A 20,783-nucleotide genomic window follows, 5' to 3' on the forward strand; every position below is an offset into this window, starting at 1 on the left:
GAGTTTCCACTTCATCCTCTCCTTTCTAGCAATGAAGAAAAATGTGCATCATTTAAAGTGGTAGTTCAGTCCAAAAGCACAAGCAGTCTATGTAAGCAGGTGCTGGAGAAGTGCTGCCTCTCTTTAGCTTGGTGCTACCGTTCTTCTATGCATGGGCTTATCCAGTGTCAGCAGGAGTGGTACATCCTGCTGAAGGGGGAAAAATACAGGACAAAAATCCAGCCTGGAGTCAGAAAAGGAAAACTAGTTTAGAAATAAACAGTACCTGTGATTCTCAATGACACAGTCTTTCTACTGCTTGCTATGTCATTTTTCTGATGCTCATGGCAAGTAATTCATACTCAAAAGGAGTTCTGCATAGGCTGGTAATTCTAGCCACCAGCCAAGATCTCCTGCTCCCCATGTAAATGTGGTAGTTCCCAAGATATGGAAGTTTTGCTTTTCACAGCTATGCATTGAAAGCAGAACCAATCTTGTTTAAGGTTGGTGGGAACAGTTATATTAACCAAGAGGTCAGGAAATGAACTGCACTGGCATAGTACAAGCAGCAAAGTATCCTTGCTGCTCTTGGGCTCAGCCCAGTGTAGCAGGCAGATGAAACTCATGGACCTCAGGGAAAAAATCCTGTCTAGGGCAGGCCAGGAGTTCTTACTGGAGAAGGGGATGTTTGAGTGACACCTGCAGGTGCCTGAGGCACTAAGGCACTGGCTTATATCCCATTCCATCTCACCATTGCTGTATTTACCATCTCTCTCTGGTGCAAGTGGTGGTGTCTTCTTCTGTTGTACTTGAAGTGTGGGCTATCTCCTCCACTCACTCTAAATAAAGCAGCATTACTGCGTTTTTCTCATGGTCTATATGGAAATTGTACTGTCATTTTTTACTTCCTCCTCTGTAAGGAGGAGGGTGGGCAGATTTTTTTAAAAAAAATAAAAAAATTGGAAAAGAAAGGCCTACCTAAAAAAAACACATATCTTTTTCCTTCTTGGACTCTAATTTATCTGAAAGCAGCTTAAGCTTCCTTTCTCCTTCAGAGCCCAGGTCCTGTTCTTCAGTGTGCTGAAGCACCTCTGGTACAACACTTGGCTTCACAAGGCTTTGCAATGGTATTTTCTTTCTGCTAGCTCACCAAATGCAAAAACTTGTAGAATTAAGAAAGCCAAAAGAATGAGGTCAGGGCAACAGTCATGAGAATGCCTGAGAACACAGCCTCTTGCTGCTGCCTTCTGCACCAGGCAGCAGTCAGACAACTTTTCCATGGTACTGCACTCCTGAGGTTAGCCAATGCTATGTAAATCTCTTCAAACCACCACACCATATTGTATATGGCAGTGTTTAGCACTCAAGTGCTGCTTACCTTGTTTCTGAGGTGTTTTTAAATTGGTACATTGTTTTTTGTATTTCATTGCTGTGTTTGTTTTTGAAAACCAGCCAAATGTGGAATCTGTTTGCAGTTGACAGAAGGCATTAAATCAAAATACTGTGTTTTCTTCCTTTGATTACCAAGCTCTTTCAGATGAAGCAATGTCATCTTGAAAGATCTTTAAGTAGATAAACAAATAAGATATTTTAAATGAAGGACTTCATTAAAAGTCTTGAGATAGTCTCTTTAGTCTTCCTTTCAAATGATCCTGGAGAGTTCACCACTAAAGTCTGCTATTTTGATGTAAATTTCCTGGAGAAAAAGGCACACGTGCAAGCTAGAGCTCACTGATTTCTCTCACATATGCATGTGCAAACACAGAATTGCACAGGGACCTTGCAGACAAAACCAGACTGTTGTGACAGTAGGTTATGACAACACAGGTTTTAGTGATGGAACTTTTCAGTTCTGATTCCCATATGAAATCATCCCTGGTTCTGGGAACTAGCTAAATTGCTTACTTATTTAAGGGATTTCAGCTAAGAACTCACAATGGCAACGTTAATTTAGATAATTTATTGCCTTTTTCTGCAGAACAAATGGATTCAGTGGATTTTTATTTTAGCCTAATCTCTTTTATAAGTCTGATCAAATAGTTTGGGAATGTTGAGTTCCACATACAAAATGTTTCTTATGACCAATTAGAAATACATAAAGCTGTCTCTGTTCTTATTTTGGGTGAACTCTGTATTAAGCCAAGGACAGACTTGTAGGTCTCTGAATGTCCTGCACAAATTAACTTGGAGCTTTCTCATATCCTCCATGATCACGGAAACATAGACAAGCTTATGAAATAGCTTATGAAATACTTTCACCAGCACTGTTATGAGAAGCTCTCTGCTGAAGATGCAGCTTCAGGGTCCTTACATTAACGTGGCTTCTTTTCCTTCTCCACACCAGGGTAAGTGCTACTGCTGAGGACATTGTTTATAGCTGTGCCTACACCAGGGCTAATTACTGCACAAGAGCTCTCCATAGTGATCCATATAGCCACATACTCAGAAATGGACAGAACAAAAAACAGTGGAACAGATAAATGAAATTGTGAAGAGTGCCTGAAGGCACCTTCAGAAACCTTTACAGGTTTGGAAATCCAGAGCCATAATTTGAACATAAGCTACTATGTTCAAAATGTATAGAAGAATAATGCTCTGTAACTCTGATCAGTTTAGGTTTTGATCAAGATGTGCTTTGGACCTTTAGCAGAGGTTGGAAATGTATTTCCTTTTGTTGATTTTAAGCCTGCTGCTTGATAACCTGATTGATTGCTGCCTATTTCCTCTGTATCAAGGAAAAGAGAGTAATCAACCCCTGTTTATTTTCCCTGTGTCTTTCATGATTTAGTAGATCTTCATTACATGTCCTGTGCTGTCTTGATCTCTTGCAGTTCTACTATTGCCTTCAGGGAAAAAAAAAATCTCTGAATATACCCACAGATGAATGCAGTGAGAAAACATTTTCTTCTTTAAATAATTTCTGATATTTCATACAGAGTCTCCAGAGTAGCATGTTGATATTTTCCCAGTGATACTGACATCTGTTTTCTACATGGTAATGACTGTTTTAGAGCCTACTACAGGTACAGTTAGAGTAATTTCTCCATAGTGCACTACTTTTAATGTCCTAATCCAGCTGTAGCATGAAAATGTTACATAATCAAAACTCTAATGCCTATGCGAGTTCAGAAAAAAAAAAAAGTCTAAGTCCACAATAAGGCATGGCTTTGTTTTCTTAGTTTTAATTGTCAATATGTCATAACTCTGATTATCCATTTATGAGTCAGCTATTATAGAATACTGTATGTGTGTCCTAGCTTATCTCCTAGGACACACATACAAGACACTGTTCAGAAACACTTAAATATGTTGCATCTTTTGTTTTGCTGTAGTAGTATTAGAACTGTGTGAACACTTAGAGAAATTCCCTGCCTACTCATGGGTTTTTTGCTGATCTTTTTTCCCTATAATTTTTTTTGGTGAATTTTCTGCCAACAGTTTAATAAATGGCTTTGAGAAGCTCATGATCTACAGTAGATAGCTATTGATTTGTAGGCTGTTGCAACTTCATGAGCAAAGATAGGATTTAAATATGTGTTGTGTGAATTATGCAAACTGTGCAATCAAGCTACACATTGGCTCTTCATTTAGGACTGGCTCAAGCACAATAGATTCCTAATTGCAAAATATATGTTGCTAATTTAATTGCTTAATGCACCCATTAACCACAAGAGAAACATGGGGTTTAAATTGTCTCCTGACAAAATGTACACCTGAGAGAAATGCTGCCTTTGATTGGAAATATTTGAGTGTTTTTAAAAAGGATTCTCTTAGGACATGGCTTTGTTGCTGAACCATGCTTTCCTTCAAAGGTAAATGCATGGTTTTGGGTGGAGGGGGCAAAAGATCCATTTGTAGCTATCAGCAAAATTAAATTCCTTTCTTTCCAGCCTTGCCCCACCTTATTCATTCTGTTACCATTTCTCTCCATGTTTTGAGCCCTAAATATAGAGGAATTAGGATAACTATACCCAGAGTCTGCTTTTGTGTAGTTCTGCACAGACAAAAGAGTCACTAATCAGAGGACTGAAATAGTTAGCTCTATCACTGAGGCTGTGTGCTGCACACTTCATTGCTGGCAGGTTGAGCTCTGTGTACCACTAACCCTGCATGTGCGAGAACTCACTAGGCTTTGTTTCAAAAATTATTGAAATGACCTTGCAAGTAGCCAATTAATTCTATTTAAATACTTGCTAATGGCCAGAGAACAAGCACAGTACAAACTAAAGCTAAATCTTCAAACGCTGTTTTGCCAATAATTAGACTCAGGGCCTGCAAGCAATGACTTGCTATTACAGTTTTCCTGAAAGCCCTGACATTTTTCCCCTGACAAAAGTGGTATTGAGTACGGGGCTGTCATGAGGGAGCTGCAGTTGCATTCATTGACAGTATGCCCGAGGGTAAGAGACTTGCATATACAAGGTGAAGAAAATACTTAATTTACTTGTTAAATCAGTTCCCTCTGCTGTTTTCCATTAGCAAAAGTCTTTGCCAGCTGTGACTGTAGATCCTGCTAAAGCTTCATGGAAACAGTTTCTTTTTGTTCCTTTTTTCGCAGGTTGGATTTTAGCTCTTTTGTGTTGCAGAAATTTTGATTAGAGATTTTTGAACAAGTGAAGGAATGAGCTGCTCTCTCCAGGGCTGCCTGGGTGAGCAGAGCTGATCTGAGGAGCTCAGGTGACAGCAATGTGCTACTCTTTTAGGAACCCAAACAACCCAGTGGTGCTTTGTCTGTCAGTGTATAAAATCTGCTTGGAAGTAAAAAGTAAAGCATTTTATACCTGCCTTTGAAAGGAGGACGTATGCCTGTAGTTCTGGTTTGATACGGTTCTGTAAGTAGCACATATCTTTCTAAAAGGCTTTGTGGATGGGTAAAGTGCTTTTCATGTAAAAAATTTATTATTTGTAGCAGAAGACTTTCTTTTTCTAGTCTTTGTCTTACCATATGTTTGCACTTTGCTTGAACATTGTGGTTTGTGGTCAATACAGACATACTACAGGTTTAATTACATGTATAATCTAAGTGCCTAGACTGTGAAGAACATTTATGAAAATATGATGCTATCCTAACAGAAAAACAGAAGATCTATAAATTCTCAAATGAAACATAATTTCTAGTCTTTTTTCACTCTACATTTATGTCACTACTTGATTTGTAAAGTTAGAAAAATGTAACCAAAAGTTTGGTTCTTATCCTTCATACTTACAAGCCAAAATTATTTGAGCAAAGCCAAACCCTCTGAAATGGATTACATGGCAAATTTGCTCAGACATAGCTGCTAGGTTTTCAAACCATTGGACAAGAGTCTTCATTTCTAAGACTTTTTCATTGTTCCACTATGGACGAGCAAACCTGTATGTAGGATACTCTTTTTATTCTCTAGAACCAGATGATCTGGAAGGAAGTCTGAAAAGCAAAAAAATTATGCAGATGAGAAGATTTTGCCTCTGCATGTCTTAGTCTGGTTTAACAGTCATTGTTTCAAATATGCTCAAGAATAAAGATTCCCTTGTCTTCGTATCTCATTGTACAGGTAAGAGTTGTCTTTTAAGCTTAAATTTAGCCATGGATCCAAGCTATCCCAAATGGTGTTTGCAAGGTTGGAATCACCATTCTTCCATATCTTCACCCATGGTTTGTGCTTCAGGAGATTAATGCACCGCCACTGTGTCCTCATCTGTTTAGTGTCAATTAAATGATCATGAAGCCTATGGAAAAAAATTGTTATGGTTTTTTTTTCCTCCCCAAGAGTTTGGATTAGAGAAAAAAATAAATACAGGGAGTAGCAACACCCCCAAAGCAATGTATTATCCCTGTGATTGATTGTTTACTAACAACTATAATGTAGATCATGTGGAATTAGGACTACTTTCCCAAAAAAATGGTGGGATCAAAAGCCCAGCTGAGGTGGATCTACACCAGTGTACACAGCGAGGGCAGCAAACAGGATGAGCAAGAAAACTGATTCAGTTACCATCACAGAGACATGAGGGGTAAACTCCCCCAGGTGGAATGCTACAGTGGATGGCTATAAACACTTCAGAAGGGAAAGATAAAGAAGGAGAGGTGGTGGGATAGACCTATATGTTAGGGAGAGTTTTGGTTGTCTAGAGCTCACGATGGTGGCAGTAGGGTTGAGGATGTATGGGTAATAATCAGGAGAAGTCAACAATGCAGGTATCCTGGTGGGAATCTGTTACAGACCACCCAACCAGGACAAAGAGGCAGCTGAAATATTTTATAAGCAGCTGGGAGAAGTCTCACAGTCACTGGCCCTTGGGGGTGAACTTCAGGTTACCAGATGTCTGCTGGAAACACAACACAGCAGAAAACACAGCCTAGGAGGTTCCAGGAGTGTGTGGCTGACAACTGCCTGACACAGCTGGTGAAGGAGCCAAGTCCACCACTGAACCTGGTGTTTGTGAATAAAGAAGAACTGGTGGTGTTTGGAGGCCTCTTGGGCACAGCAGTCACAAAATGATAGAGTTTTGATTCACAGAGAAGTAAGGAGTGATACAGCAGAACTTCCATCTTGGACTTCTGGAGGGCAGACTGTTTTGGAGACTGGAGAAGAGGGGACCAAGTGCCCCCTCAGTCAGTTCACAGATGACACAAAGTTGAGCAGGAGTGCTGATCTGCTGGAGGGCAAGAAGGCTCTGCAAAGGGAGCTGGACAGGCTGGATCGAGGAGGACAATTTTAGGAGGTTCAATAAGGTGAAGTGCTGTGTCCTGCCCTTGGGTCACAACCTCAGGCAGTGCTGGGGGCAGAGTGGCTGGAAAACTGCCCAGGTGAGAAGGACCTGGGGGTGCTAATTGACACTGGCTGAAGATAAATCAGATGTGGTCAGTAGTTTGCTGGTGCTGCTCCTCTCCAGGTGAGGTGATTGGGCAGCCATCAATGAGCAGGAGATAAAGAAGATACAGGAGATGCAGTGACAATAAATAAATGCAAAGGGTCCTTCAGAAGAGGGAGGAAGGCATATTAAGAAAGAGAAGAAATTGGTATGTCCCAAGAGGATAAGGAGGAGGCAGGGTGGTAAGACCCTGTCTTGTGGAGAGCCCCAGATGTCCAAGGTAGCCACCTCACATAGCACATCAGCTGGTTTGCCCCTCTGCAGCTGTGGGGTCATTCCAGGAATGGTCCTGGTAGGCTGCAGAGGAAGTTAGACAGCTGTGCTCTGCCCTTGAGATGAACATCATGACATGATTGAAAGACCACAAGGAGGAGAGCAAACATGGCAGATTCCTCAGGGCTCCTCCTGTTGACAGGTCTAGCTAAGGCATGAGGGAATATACTATTATTCCAGGAAGCTTTAATGATTTTAGCAGTTGGCTTGCAAGGAACCTGGAATTTTTTTTTTTCTTTACTGTAATAACAGTTTTCCTGAGGTGACATGAATACATTATATGCATTTTGCTATGATGCTTTAGATTTGATCTCTTTCCTTTTTTACACCAGTGTAATCTCTTGTTAATTACAAACATAACTCTTTTCCTTAACAGTTAGAAGATTTTTAGTGTAACTTGTGTGTGATTTTATACAGGTGCCTGAAAGCCAGACTACTAAGTCTGGTCTGTTTCCTCTAAGAGAGATTTCTTGCTTTGGTGAAAATAACTGCATTGTTTTCCAATGTTGTTGAGAGAGCTGGGGGAAGATGCATGTGTGTATGGCCCATGTACAAACGATTCTATGTAAAATGTGTCTTTCTGCATACATGATAACAGAATATGGGTATAATGATGCATATTTGGAGTACAGGTATAATTTCTGTTCTCATTCACATGATTTGGTGACAGGTAGTATGTGTTTACAATAGATACATTCAAGTATCTGCTATACCATACAGGCCCAGACTGTACTTGGTGTTGTGGCCAGACTGGTGCTTCCTAGGCAACTCTTGCAAGCGTTCCAAGATTAGCTCTGAAATCCACGGATATTCAAGGGAATTCAGAATGGTAGATAGCTCTTACTGCTACCATTTTTAGGACCCAAATAAACCTCAGCAGAATGTTCCTTGAACATCAAGAAACAAGGTTTTTAGGTTTATCTTGACCAAGCACTAGCACAGGTTTCCGAGAGATGTGGATCTCCATCCTTGGAGCTACTCAAATGTCATCTGTACATGGTCGTGGACAGCTAGCTCCAGGTGGCTCTGCTTGAGCAGGAAGGTTCCAGACGGCCCTTTCAGCCTCAAGTATTCTATGGCTCTGTTATTCTGCTCCACACTGGAGGTGTTTTGTACCTGTTCATGTTTAACAAGGCTTAAAAACTCCTCCTTAATTTTAAGCCCATCCTTCTTTCCCTTCAGAAGAAGTAACTAAAAGAATTAATTTTTTTTTTTTCTAGGAAGATATGAAATCTCAAGATATGTCAGTCTGGTATCTCTTCTGTGCTTCTGCAGCCTAGATTTGATTTGCTCAGGACTAATGGGAGGCCTTCTAACAAGAGGATTATTCATGTGGAAGTTCCTGCTGCTTTCTGTCTAGCAGACATGTGCCAGGCAATTCCTACGGCTTGGTGTAATCTTTTTTCTACTAACTTTATTTAACTTAGCAAAGCATGCCCTGTATTTGATCTAGCTCAGCCATCCACTTGGATGTCTCACACAGCTGAGTTGTCTGAACTGAAAAGGAATGAAAAGCACCCAGCTGACATTGGCACTGCTCAGTGAGAAGGGAAGAGCTCCACTGTGTCAGGAAAACAAACCATCTAGTGCTTTTTGATCTTCATCTGCAAATAGTTTGTATGGTCAGATTTCCCATGCCTGCTCTTTAGAACCTGTGATCATCATACTCTTATCCCAACTGTTACAGTGCAATTTCCCCCTCTGAGTTCTAGATATAAGTTTGAGTTAGAAAACAAGTAATGTCTTAATAAAGGAATTTTCTTGATGTGGTCAGAGAACCAGTTTCCTTCTCATCCCAGCAGCAGGAGGCAACAAGGGATCTCTGTAGGAGAAAACAGGGGTCCTAGACCATCCCATGCCCTGGAAGCCATGTATCTTGTGGGAGCTCTGGCACAGGTCTGTGCCTCCCAGGTCCAGGTCCTTTGCTCCTGGGGCTGTCACTCTTGCTTCCTTCTTGTCCCTCTGCTCTGCTGCATTCCCTTGAGGGAATTCCCTGAGGCTTGAAATTGCCTCAGTATGTGCATGACAGGGCAGATCCCTCTTTCCACACATGTACATTGCATCTTGAGGTGTAAAGCAGGATGAGCAGTGCAGTCCCACTGCACACTGAGCAAAACATCTGCTTTCCCCAGACAGAAGAAGTAAACAATGACAAGCAGTATTTGCCATACAGCAGTTTTGTGCAGCCTGTGTAGTCCGTGGCTGATTCATAAGGCATAGGAAGATGAAAGGAGACATGATGGCTACAAAGCACTCTACCTCTCTACCTTCTGGTCATAGCAATGGAAACAAAGCTTTTCTCCCTGGAAGTGCCTAAGAGAAAGTGTGCAACTTCTAACAAAAAAAAAAACCACAAAAAACCCCAAAAAAACCCCCCAAAAAAACCCCCAAAAAATACAAGGATAGTGGCTTTTCTTCCCCCACAGTGGTAGATTACTGTTTGATTTCAAAATGGATAGAAAACACTGCTTTCAAGCCTTCAGCCTGCTAGCAGGAATTGATCCTCTGGGAAATAGTCAATGTCAAGCATAAATAAGTTTTGAAAACATACTGGGTAAGAGCTGATTGTGACCAGTGAATATAGGTAAGCACATGATTTGTGTTTTTAAATACAATTTAATTAAAATAGTCTTACTACCATTCTTGAACATGGCAAAGTCCAAGACAGGTGGCTGGCTGTTACAGAGGAGCCACTCCTGGCTACTATCAGAGGGGCTGCTTTTGGCAGTGCATGTAGAAATCACATTGCCTCTGTGTATCTAGTCAGCTTAGTTTTGAATAAAAGCACAAATCTTCTGGCAGGTCTGTGGCTGCAGTTACAAGGCTGGGGATGACAGTCAGAGTTGGGCCTGGAAAGGGCTGTTTCCCCTGGGTCAACACTGGGGCTGCTCTGCAGCTGAAAAAACGCAAGGCTAAATCCAAGTCAGATGGTACTGGGACAGATTCTAGTTTCCAGGTTTTTTTCTTACCAAACCCCAAAGTATGTCTGTTTGTTGGGAAACAAAGGAAGAGGTTTTTGAATATCACCTTTACTGAATGGTGGAGCAGTTAAGGAATTGGTTCACTTTCCCTGTCACTACCTTGCACAAGGCGGAGGCAGTCGGGTAGACCTCAACCTCTCCTTTTGAAGTTGTTCCACTTTGGATGAACAATTAACATTTACTAGAAGAGAGACTGGTGCTCAGGAAGTCTAACCTCTCTAAAGAAGACCCGCCAGACTACTGATTCATGCACACACGTGTGTTCTCCCTAAATGAATAGTTAATGTTTTATTAAGGGTGGAACAGTTCCAAGGGGATGATTCAGATCTTCTCCCAGGATCCAATACTTGGCTTTCAGCTAATATGCTTTTTGTTCCATTAGAAATGTCATTGCTTTTACACAACTCTTTCTTCTTCTCCTCATCTAAATGCCCTTCTTTGTTTCAGTTGATTTTTGTTTTGTTACTTGCTCAGATCCTGCCCTCTACTTTGTTCCTTGACCCTGAGAGATCTGTGCCTCCATTATATTTGAGATTAGCTGAGTCTGTGGAAGGGCCAAAGGTAGTTTTTCCTCTGAACCAAGCTGAGGAGGGCTAAAGTTTTCCCATCTCCACACTGTCTCCCAAGGCATTCGGAGCATGTTGCCCCTCACCTGCTCCACATGCCCTTGATGAGCCTGTAGGTGCTTGGCACTTCTCAGCAGCCTGTTTCAGAAATTCGATGATGCACAACAGTGCATTCAGCCCTCATCAGACTCATTTCCACCACCTTCTGCCTCAGGGTGGTTTTGTCAGAGGAAATACAAACTACAAGTGGTAACTAGCATGTGCAAGCATTGGGGTCATGCTGCATTGCTTTGCAAACAGAGAAACCTGGGGGAAATCCCTAGCTGAGAACATATACATCACCTTTATTGAGTAGAAAATAGCCTTAGCCTGAACCTGAACCTAACTTGGCTTCACATGAAAAACATCTTCTTTCCAGGACTGTGATGTGTTACTTGGGCTGTGATGTTTTAGTTCAGGATTTTGTGCTGAGGTTGTAGATACCTTTCTCTTCCCACACAGTGACATTAATATGCATGTTGTTGCACAACATGTCCTGTTCTCAGGGGTTGGAGGTGGATGGAGAAAGTGAAGGTAGGGCTGAAACAGCTGAAGGAGATGAGGTTGTTGTCTCTGCACTGGCTGTTGGCCTGACTAGTTGGATCAGTCACAACCCAGAAGAGAATTAATGGCCACTTCTGATAATAAGATCAGTGGCTAAGTGGCACTTCCAGGACTGGTAACAAATTGAACTGCAGATGCAGCCATGAACATTATGCACTGACCTTCTGCTTTCCCTGGTTCCTTCTATCTTTTGGCCAACATGTCTCTTCTATCCCCTCCCTCCATCCCTGAAGATGTCTCTTGTCTGCTTTACCTCCAAGTGGTGATAGGAGACCTGTGACCAATTGTAGAACCTCACATGGTAACTGGCTCCTTGGCTAACCAAGCCCCATCTCTTGCAAATCACAGCAATTGTATTGATATCCCAGAGCCATTAAACCATTCCATATGGAAAGTTTTGCCATGTACAAAACCTTGTTCACAACAAAGCCTAGAAAAGGAATCACGATGTTAGGAATAAGCAACACAAATCAAGACAACAGTTAACATGTTGAGAGAACACGTCTGCAGTCTGCTAGTTGTAAATTATAAATTCCTGTTGCCCGCTGTGTGGCTGTGGGAGAGGAATGTGAACAACACCATCACCTACACTCAGATTTCAGATCCGTTGCACCACTTGCTTTGATTCAACTTGGTGAAAAGGGTTTTCATGATATCTGCTATTCTTCATGTGGAGCAAGTTAATTTTGATTCAAAATGTGTACAGCTTTGCAAATTGAACCTCAGCTCTAGATTTCTGGAGTTTCTTAGAGGACAATTGTTGTGTCCTTAAGATGTTTTCTCAATTTCATTGTTGTGTCCACCCCCAGCATGAGCTTCACATCTTGGCTGTCTGAATAAACTCCCTCTTACAGGAAAATCTGTAACACCTTATCATGGTTTCCACTATTGCATATGGCTTTTTCTTACCCCAAATAGCATTTGAGCTAACTTGGGCAATGCAGAAGGAATTTGGGTTATGCTATCCAAGCCAGTTTAGGCTAATTTTTGCCATGGTAGGGAGAGAAAATTAATGATGTAATCACACAGAGATTTAGTGGCAGGTTAAAGGGCAGGATTTCACAGGAAATGCAGTAAGAAGGAAAAGTCATTCCACTTTTGAAAACCATAGCCAGTGTTCCCTCCTAAACTTTCCAGCTGCTGTTTACCTTCTGTTTTGCCAATGCTTTTATTAGTTACTTTGTAAAGGTGCCAAAGACACCAAAGAACCTGGGAGCTTTTATTGCAAGTGTATATTAAGACTTTCATTCCTAGGTGTGGTGGTTGTTCAGAGATTATGCTGTAAGAAAAGCCAAGCAATGCCACCTTGGAATAGGGAGATCACATAGTGGCCCCCAGTCAGGGAAAGAGATATCTGAGCTGCATTTCCCTCATTGGAGAGGTGATGCTCACTCTGAAAAGTGCAGAGAGAGTGACCAAATTGAAATAAACTCGGATGATTTTCTCATGTAAACTCCTGTTCTACTGCCTTGCTGGCCTTCCTGGTCAGTGCAAAACACAGCCCACCTGCAGGTTTTGCACATCTGGTCCCTAGTGCTGCCTGGTTGATTTGGGAGTGTGTTGGGAGCAGAGATGCACAAGCTGTGTCCCACAGCTAGCCTCACAGCATGCCCTGGGTGTGCTGCAGCTGGTGGTTTGCACATTGACTTGAAATGCAGATCCCTTTTGAGTGGTGGGGTAGGGCTGTTTAGCCTGCAACTTCCAACTGATTTAACTCATGAAGTATCTCTCCACCATAATTCTGATTCATTTTTTGGTGTCTTTACAGAGGTCTTGTCCTCTCTTTACTTAATAATACTGTCTCCTTGTGGATCCTAACAGATCCAGGGAAACTGAAATGATTATGCTACCAGCAGGGTACCAAATCTCCATTTTTCATTACAGACTTAGAATATGAGTTTTCAAAAAAAACCCCAAACAACAACATCCAATGGGAAAAATATCCTGTGAAGCTTGTGTTTTTCATGCATAGGTCAAAGTAAAGTCTTCCCTTTCAATAATTGAAATGCAATTAGTAAGATAAAGCAGTGACTCATTCGGGCTCTCCTCTGAAGCTCTGTGTGCTGAGGGCTTGGAAGGGAGGCTGCTCTACACCACCTTACAGGAGCATGGTGGATGCATAATTTGCAGCTGCTTTCAGGATACTTCCTAGTCATTTATTAAAGTACAGACTTTTCAAGTAGCAGATATTTTAGGATTTTTCTGTAGACTGATGAAAGAAATATTCTTAATTTTCTTTCTACTCTTACACATTTTTTTCCTCATTTTCAAGATCTAAGCAGGTGTTTGCATTTTCTTTCCTGTTGTAATTGTCAGACTTCAGCTCCTATTTTATCTTTGTTAAAAGCTATATTTTTATGAGCTTGTAGAACATGTTCCACAAGTACTTTCCTTTTCCTTCTGGACATGTAGTAACTTGGTTTTAGAAAAGTAACTTCAGCATGTCAAGGTATTCTGAAGTGGATTTTAGCTATGTTTCATGACAGCAGTGAACAGGTAAATCAAAACACTGGGTTTGAAGTACATCAGACACCTCTTAGAGGAGAAGACTGTCACTTTATAGACTTTCTTCTCTGAAGAATGGTAATAACACACATTTCATCAACTCTATTTTCTCCGTCAGATGAAGAAAACTCAGTGTTTCTTATTCTGCATGGTGTACTTCTGTAGACAGCAAGGTAATTTGGAGGTCTGTCCATGCCCCACACTCACTGCAGCCAATGCAGCTCTCCTAGATACAAAGGACACTGGCAGACATCACTTGTGCTCCAGCTCACCAAAGCTGCAGAGCAGATGGGAGAGTGTTGTGGCAAATCCTGTCCTTCCTCTCTCTACAAGGTTAATCTAAAGTAACTTCCCATGCTTTTATAAAAGTTTTTCATTGGGAGGTTTCAGTTTTGTATATTTTTTCTCTCTGATATCTCATCTAGAACAATTTGAGGTGCCATGGATTTCACAGTCAGCTATATTTCGTCAATGGTTGCCCTTGTACCTACATTTTCATGAATACAGTTTGCTATGGTGGAGATAGTTCTCCATCTCAACATGCAGAGAGCAGCAGGGAGCAGAGCCTCTGGCCCTGGTTCAACAAAGACACAGCTGAAGTTCAACCAGCTGGAAGAGAGAAAGGATGACAGGGTTACTGCTAAGCCTCTCCCACGGGAAGGTTTCTTTGTTGAAGTAACATAGGCCAGCAGTCCTGTTTGAACAGCTCTAGGACCAAGTCCAGAGTGTGAAACCTCTTTTGTCAACTGCAGCCATGCTAACTGCAATATAGGCTGGGAGAGATCTGAGGAGAATTTTTCTTATTTAAAACAGGTTGTTACATACATCAAGCTAGAACGAGTCTTCCCATGATCTGAGAGAGGGGGGTAGAAAAACTAAACCAGAAAGCTGGTTATAGAAATTGTTATCCAGATAAGAGTGTCTGCTAAGATATTATTATGACTGGCAAATGAGCCAAAAAGCAGCCACTTACTGCTAACGCTTTGGGTTAGAAACCTGGAGGGTATTGAGAGGCACTATTTTGAACAGGATTTTGGCAATGCTAATGATAATCTGACAGAAACATTTAATACCTACTCAATTCACCTTTGGCTGGTATCAAACTAGCACTCTGTGAAGTGACTGAAAGACAGTGATGGAAGGAAGATGAAAGAAACAGATGAAAAAATAACACTGCACAGTGTAAAGCAAAGACATTATTATGTGTACCCTTTTAAAATGAAAAAAAACCACCCTTTCCATTGAAAAAAACCAACAATAATTTTGTGTGTGTGTTTTAATATGAGAGCCACAATAGTTTCTAAAATGATGTTTCAATTAGCTATGATTTGTTTTCTGTTGTTACGCACTTTCCTTTTCCACAAGGAAAAGGAAAGTTGTGCTGTGACCTACAATTGCATTCTAATATTTTGGCTCAGGTTTTGACTCTGCAACAACAGACACTGTGAGGCCATGCAGCATATTCTGGTTGGTCTCTGAGATCCTTTCTGAATGAGTGATTTTGGCCTTGAGAATGTTATTTGTGAGAAGTTAAGGAGTGAAATTCTTGTTCATAAGACTTCTCCTGCCCTTTAAGGAAGACCTTTATAGCCAGTTTTCCCCTTGTTTCCTGTCAATTTTTTTTCCTAGAGAAGCTAAACTGGGGTGCAGCCCACAACCCTCTCCTCTGAACTCTCATAAATGAGCAGGAGTAGGCAGTACTCGTCCAGCTGGCCAGTAAATGAAGTGTGACAAAAAGCTTTACCTTTCTATTTTAAAACAGAACAAAGCTTTAAACTGCTGTACATAGAGAGATTACAGGCATTGAAACAAATTAAAATAGCATATATCCTGTGTAGCAGATGACAAGAGATGAGTATTTCAGTCCTCCACAATTTTTACTCCATTTTCCTCAAATGTTTTATACAGCTTTGTGAGACACCTTAATTGCTATAAGATACCCTCTCTCAGCAAAGATTTCCAAGAATATTGCCATTTTGCAATACAGGGCAATACTTCAGCAGAAGCAACATCCTTAGAACAAAGCTCCTCTTTCCACTTAAAATTCTGACTTTCAATTCCAGTAAAGGAATGAAGTTAGTGTACAGTGAGACAATTTTGAAATCATAGAGATTTGGACATGATTAATGCTGCAGACTCCTGTCATGTATCAGCTAACATAAACTGATAATATTTATTGGTTCAAGTTGCCTGGAGAAGCTCTAGTTCAGTAGATGAGAAGGCAGAACACAACAAGAGGAATGAGAAGCAGGATGTACTCAAAGTGCCTCGTTCTGAATATGTAAGTTTAGTAACTCCAGACTGATATTCCAACCCCTGTTGACAAACCTCTGGTAGGCTTGTGATAATACCAGTGGCACAGGGGAAACTCACAACTGTGTGTCTGATAAGATGAAGGAAATGTATAAATAAATCATACAGTGGTGACCTGAATATAGACGGACATGCTTCAGGGCTGTGCATTTTTTCCTATTGTAAAAAGTTACTGAATTGTTGTAGTATTCTGCCTTAATTTTCTCAACAGATGTAAGATGCTCAAAAATACATAGAGAAAATGGTTCTTTCCCACTGCAGGCATATGAAAGATTGTCAGATTTCTGCTGTTTTCATTTTAACAGCGATGTTGAACAGGTAGCTGTGGCCCCAGGTGTGGCTAAATGAGCATAAGAGGATGTAAACCTGGTTTTTTTAAGTCCTCATAACCTCCTGGAGTAGAAAAAGGAACTTCTTTGGAATGGGTGGTGCAGAACTTTTCTGCTTTTATGTAGAATAAAGCCCTGTAAACATTTGACAAGCAGATCTCTCACTTGATTATACAGAGGACACAGCTTTGGCAAAGAACCAAGTCAAATCCTCTTGTTTCATTGGGAAGCTTTGAACAGGCCCTGTATGAAAGTGGAACAAAATGGAGTTTATTCTTTCAAAAAAACTAACAGAAATACTCTTTAAAAATCCAGCCATTCCATCATCTTGGCCTTATATGTGCTTGTCCTCAGCCCCTGAGAAAAACCTTTGTTACGCCATCAGGAACTCAGCCTACCTCTAGGGTGAGTGACTGCTTAGTCATGGTGTACAGGAAGGACTTAAAGGACAAAGAGAGAGGTACCAGGCATGTCTGTGCAAAAAGGAACTGTAATCTGGAGTCTGCCACTATCAGTAAAAACCTGTAATTCAAATTCCACTGTCCTTTCAGAGTTTTGTTGGCTGTGAAGCTGCACGTGTAACTTTCCATTTGTAGGGAGGATGCTGCTGCAGCATCCCTGGAGGATGAACACTGTGAGAAGTGACAGACGTCTACAGCTTGAAGTGATCAAACCCACAAACTGAACATGTAAAATACACTATTTCATAAAAGATATTGCTATATGTAAAGCTATGAGTATAGCTATATATATAGCTATAAGTGAACAGCAACATCTCAGCAGGTAGTCATATCAGCATGAAACTTGTAACTAGTCACAGTACTTCCCTAATCACCCTAAAAATCTGTTAACATCAGAAATCATGGGTCAGCATTATTCATCATAGTGCAGACTCCTCAGTTCTTTTAGGCTGGGTCATAAATTTTCTTGCTAATTTTTTTAAATTTTAGGAATACAAATGTCTTATTTGCTTGTTTCTTTACTGCCTTCATCAATATAAATATTTCTTTTGTATTGCTTACAGTTCTGGTTTTACAGGAGATTATGTTCTCCCTACCCTTCTTTCCAGGTGTGTACTTGCTTGAGCTGCTGGTATGTCATAGCTTTTCTATCTACAATGCTGAAGCTCATGCAGATACGGTCTGTGCTGTAAAGACAATCCTCCAGTATTTAGCACAAGTGTGCCATTTCCTCCTCTCAGGCTATGATATGACTGTGGTTTTTTATATTCTACAACTGGAAACATTTGGGAGTTTCAACAGGATAAACTTTTATGAAGTTGCGTGTCCCTTGCAGGTGACACTGCCGTTGCACAGGGAACTTACTCTTTCCATTGACCCTCAAATCTTCTAATCCCTGCATGAAGGCCAGGCAAGGCTGTTCCCTGGCACAATCCTGAATATTAAAAAAGACACCTGATTAATGCATGTGCACATGCAGCACTCCACAGAGATGTGCCTGTTAACATTAATGCTGCTGTCAGTAATATGCTTTCTGGAAGACAGGATGCTCAGTCATGCTAAGAAACAGAGCACAGGCCATGCCTGGGGACATTCCTGTGGTGTTGAGCCTTAAGACAGATGTACAAATGGAGTCTGCCTTGTTTTCTGTCCTGACAGCTTTTATATGGGAACTGAGCAAACTATCATTAGCAAATGAATTATTTTCAGTGAGTGGATGCTTTGATTGCTAGTCCACTAATTTTGGCAACTGAGAAGGCATACATACTTGCTCCTATCATAGGTAGCACCCAGAAAATGCAAACAGATGTATCACAACATGGACTACATGAGGATGCTGTAAGGGAGGATATAGCCTCTGTCGGGTAACTCTTGAAATCTCATGCAGATGCCTGAATTTCTGCACCTAGTGTTAAATGAGAGATCCCAGAATATCTGAGATATCCATGCAGAACTGATAGCAATGTCACAGGAACTACAGAAGGTCCATGTCTTGATGGAGGCCAAGCGTCTTCAGCATTTCAGTGTCTGAAAGAGCATGAGAAGCCAAACAGTTTAGTTGCAACACAAGTCATAAGATATCAATAAAAACATGGTTCAGTACTTAGCAGGTTGTTTTCTATGGATAATCAATGTTTGTCAATGCTGAACATAATTCAGCATGAAAAAGGCATTATTTCAATATTTTTGTTTGTGTTTCTGCCTTTTATTGTGGAAAGAAACTCCTCTTTTAAGAAGTTATAAAGACCATCAGCTACAAGGTGATATTTGAGCTCGGTTAGCTGGCCATGCAGATCACCTTAATTCTTCAGTAACAATGCAGATGTTGCAAACTTTCCTGCAACACATTTTTTAAATAACAAGAATAAAAATAATGGGATTTGTCTTGCTGTGTTGCAGAGATACTGTGTTCCCAGATAGTTTAAAGGCTGTGGTTTGCCTTGTCCTTTCAGGAGCAGCTGCTTGGTTTCTGCTGGGGAAGATGGATGGTTCTTGTTCTCCCTTGGTCAGGTCAAGAGCTGAGCAAACACACAGAGCTGATAGCCTCGGGCAGCTCATCGCCTATGGATCAACACCACTGCTTGTAGCCTCTCCTGTTTTCTGTTTCTCACCCCCTTCCCCCTCCCTGCCTCCATAAATGTGACAAGCGGTGCTGCATTATGCAAACTCTTCTTCCACAGTGGAAACATCTGCAGCTTGAATGCTCCTGCAGAAATATCACTTGGGGAAATCGCTCCTCATTTTATGAGAAACCTCTCTTTCAAGCCCTCAGAGGGGGCATGGAGAGAGGGAAAACTGGGTTTGACACTAGTTCTGTGTTGTTTTTCAGGGATTTTGCGGAAGAATGTTGTGTCTGATTTTGTGGATTGTCAAAATGAAGCCAGATGGCAGTGGATTAAGTGTAATGCTGTTTTGTTATTCTTGGGTTCGTGACTGTGCTTCCCCTTGAGCGAGGGAGCCCTCCCCGCACAGCAGCCCCAGCCCTGTGTGCCCCCGGCCACCGAGGGCCCCTTCCCATGGGCTCCCGAAAATGCTGCCCTGGAGGGGGGTAAAGTGGAGGCTTTCTTTTGGTGAGGACTACTAATTGGAAACTGCTTCCTTTACATTTTTCATGCCTAGATTATTCACCAAGAGCCTGTTTGCTGCGCTTTCCATCCGACGAAATACAGGTATTTTCCAATTGTAGTAATGGGTTAGCTTGCTGAAGTGAAGTTGCTGGGTGAGCAGCTGAGCCAGTGAAGCCTAGTTTCTTAGTTTTGTATTTGGTAGCTGTATTTCCTGATGTTTAGAAAGGTGTGAGTTTAATTGGAGTGTTTCCCATGAGGCATTCAGGAATTTCAAACCTTTTGCCGATTCCTCAGTGTGTTTATGCTTCAGTCTCTCTCCATATGAATGCTTAGTGGGGTCTCTTTCCTTTATTACTCTACCTTATTTTCGTTACATGTATGGGCATGTAATATCTTTGAAATCACTATCCTTTATCAAAGTCAAAGTGGTGGAAAAGACCTCTGGACAGTGAAGATACAGAGAGAAGACATGTAGACAGACACAGAGAGATGAAGGTGTGATTGCCTCAACTTTGTTTCCCTAAGAAATTGGGTTAAGGATAAACTCTTAACTAGGGAGATGATAAATTTAAAGCTGTGATTCTGAGCATTTTCTAGTTTCTTAATTAAAGGTAGACAGGCAGAAAATTTCCTCTTGTAAGAATTGTTCTTTTCTATACCCTTCCCCCTTGTTATTATACCTTTCTCTTTCCAAGATAACTTTTGACTGAGTTACAGAGCACAGTCCAGTCACTCATTCAGAGCCTTGTAAGGGCCATTCAAGATCTGCTCCCTGCGCTCAGCACCTACAGACCAGTGCAATACCCCCTAGATTATGAAAATACCAGCAAAGGATGTTTAACATTTTTCCTTTCAGACTGGAGTATCACTTCAGCCATAAGTTTAATATTTTTGCTTTAATTTACTCCTTCATTATCATTCATTGCAATTTCAGCTCAAACCAGCAAATTTTACTTTGTAATGAAACTGCACATTCTCATGTAGACCACTAAGAGTCTGCTTAGGCTTCTTCATAAAGTCCTTAGGCCTGGAAAGCATTCTGACAAAAACCTGCTGCTTGATAACACAGGAGAAGTCATAAACCAAGTCACTACTGCTGCCTTGTTGTGCTCAGTCCTGTTCTTTCCTAAGACAGCTTCTCAGGAATTTATTTGAAAGTCAGCTGTGCTTTGCAACCATTCAGATCTTTTTAGCTTTCTTTAGCAAGTCACCATCCGCTATCTTTTTTGAAAGTCTGTCTTTTAAGAATGTCTTTCATGTCGTGCACGAAGTCTTGTACAGATCCATGTAATTCTGAGTTGTTCTGGAATTTCTTGTGCAGATCCAGTCTCCTGATCTCAGCTGCTTAGCT

General features: G+C 41.2%; 1 long non-coding RNA gene across 1 annotated transcript; it reads left to right on the forward strand.

Annotated features, from left to right (window-relative positions):
• Window positions 1–2,458: 2,458 nt before the first annotated feature.
• On the forward strand, window positions 2,459–8,877 carry LOC117244319. Its single transcript, XR_004497147.1, has 2 exons — window positions 2,459–5,513; window positions 8,328–8,877. It is a non-coding gene; the product is annotated as an uncharacterized LOC117244319 (long non-coding RNA).
• Window positions 8,878–20,783: the final 11,906 nt, after the last annotated feature.

This window comes from Parus major, chromosome 4, assembly GCF_001522545.3.
Source record: "Parus major isolate Abel chromosome 4, Parus_major1.1, whole genome shotgun sequence".
NCBI classification, from domain to species: Eukaryota; Metazoa; Chordata; class Aves; order Passeriformes; family Paridae; genus Parus; species Parus major.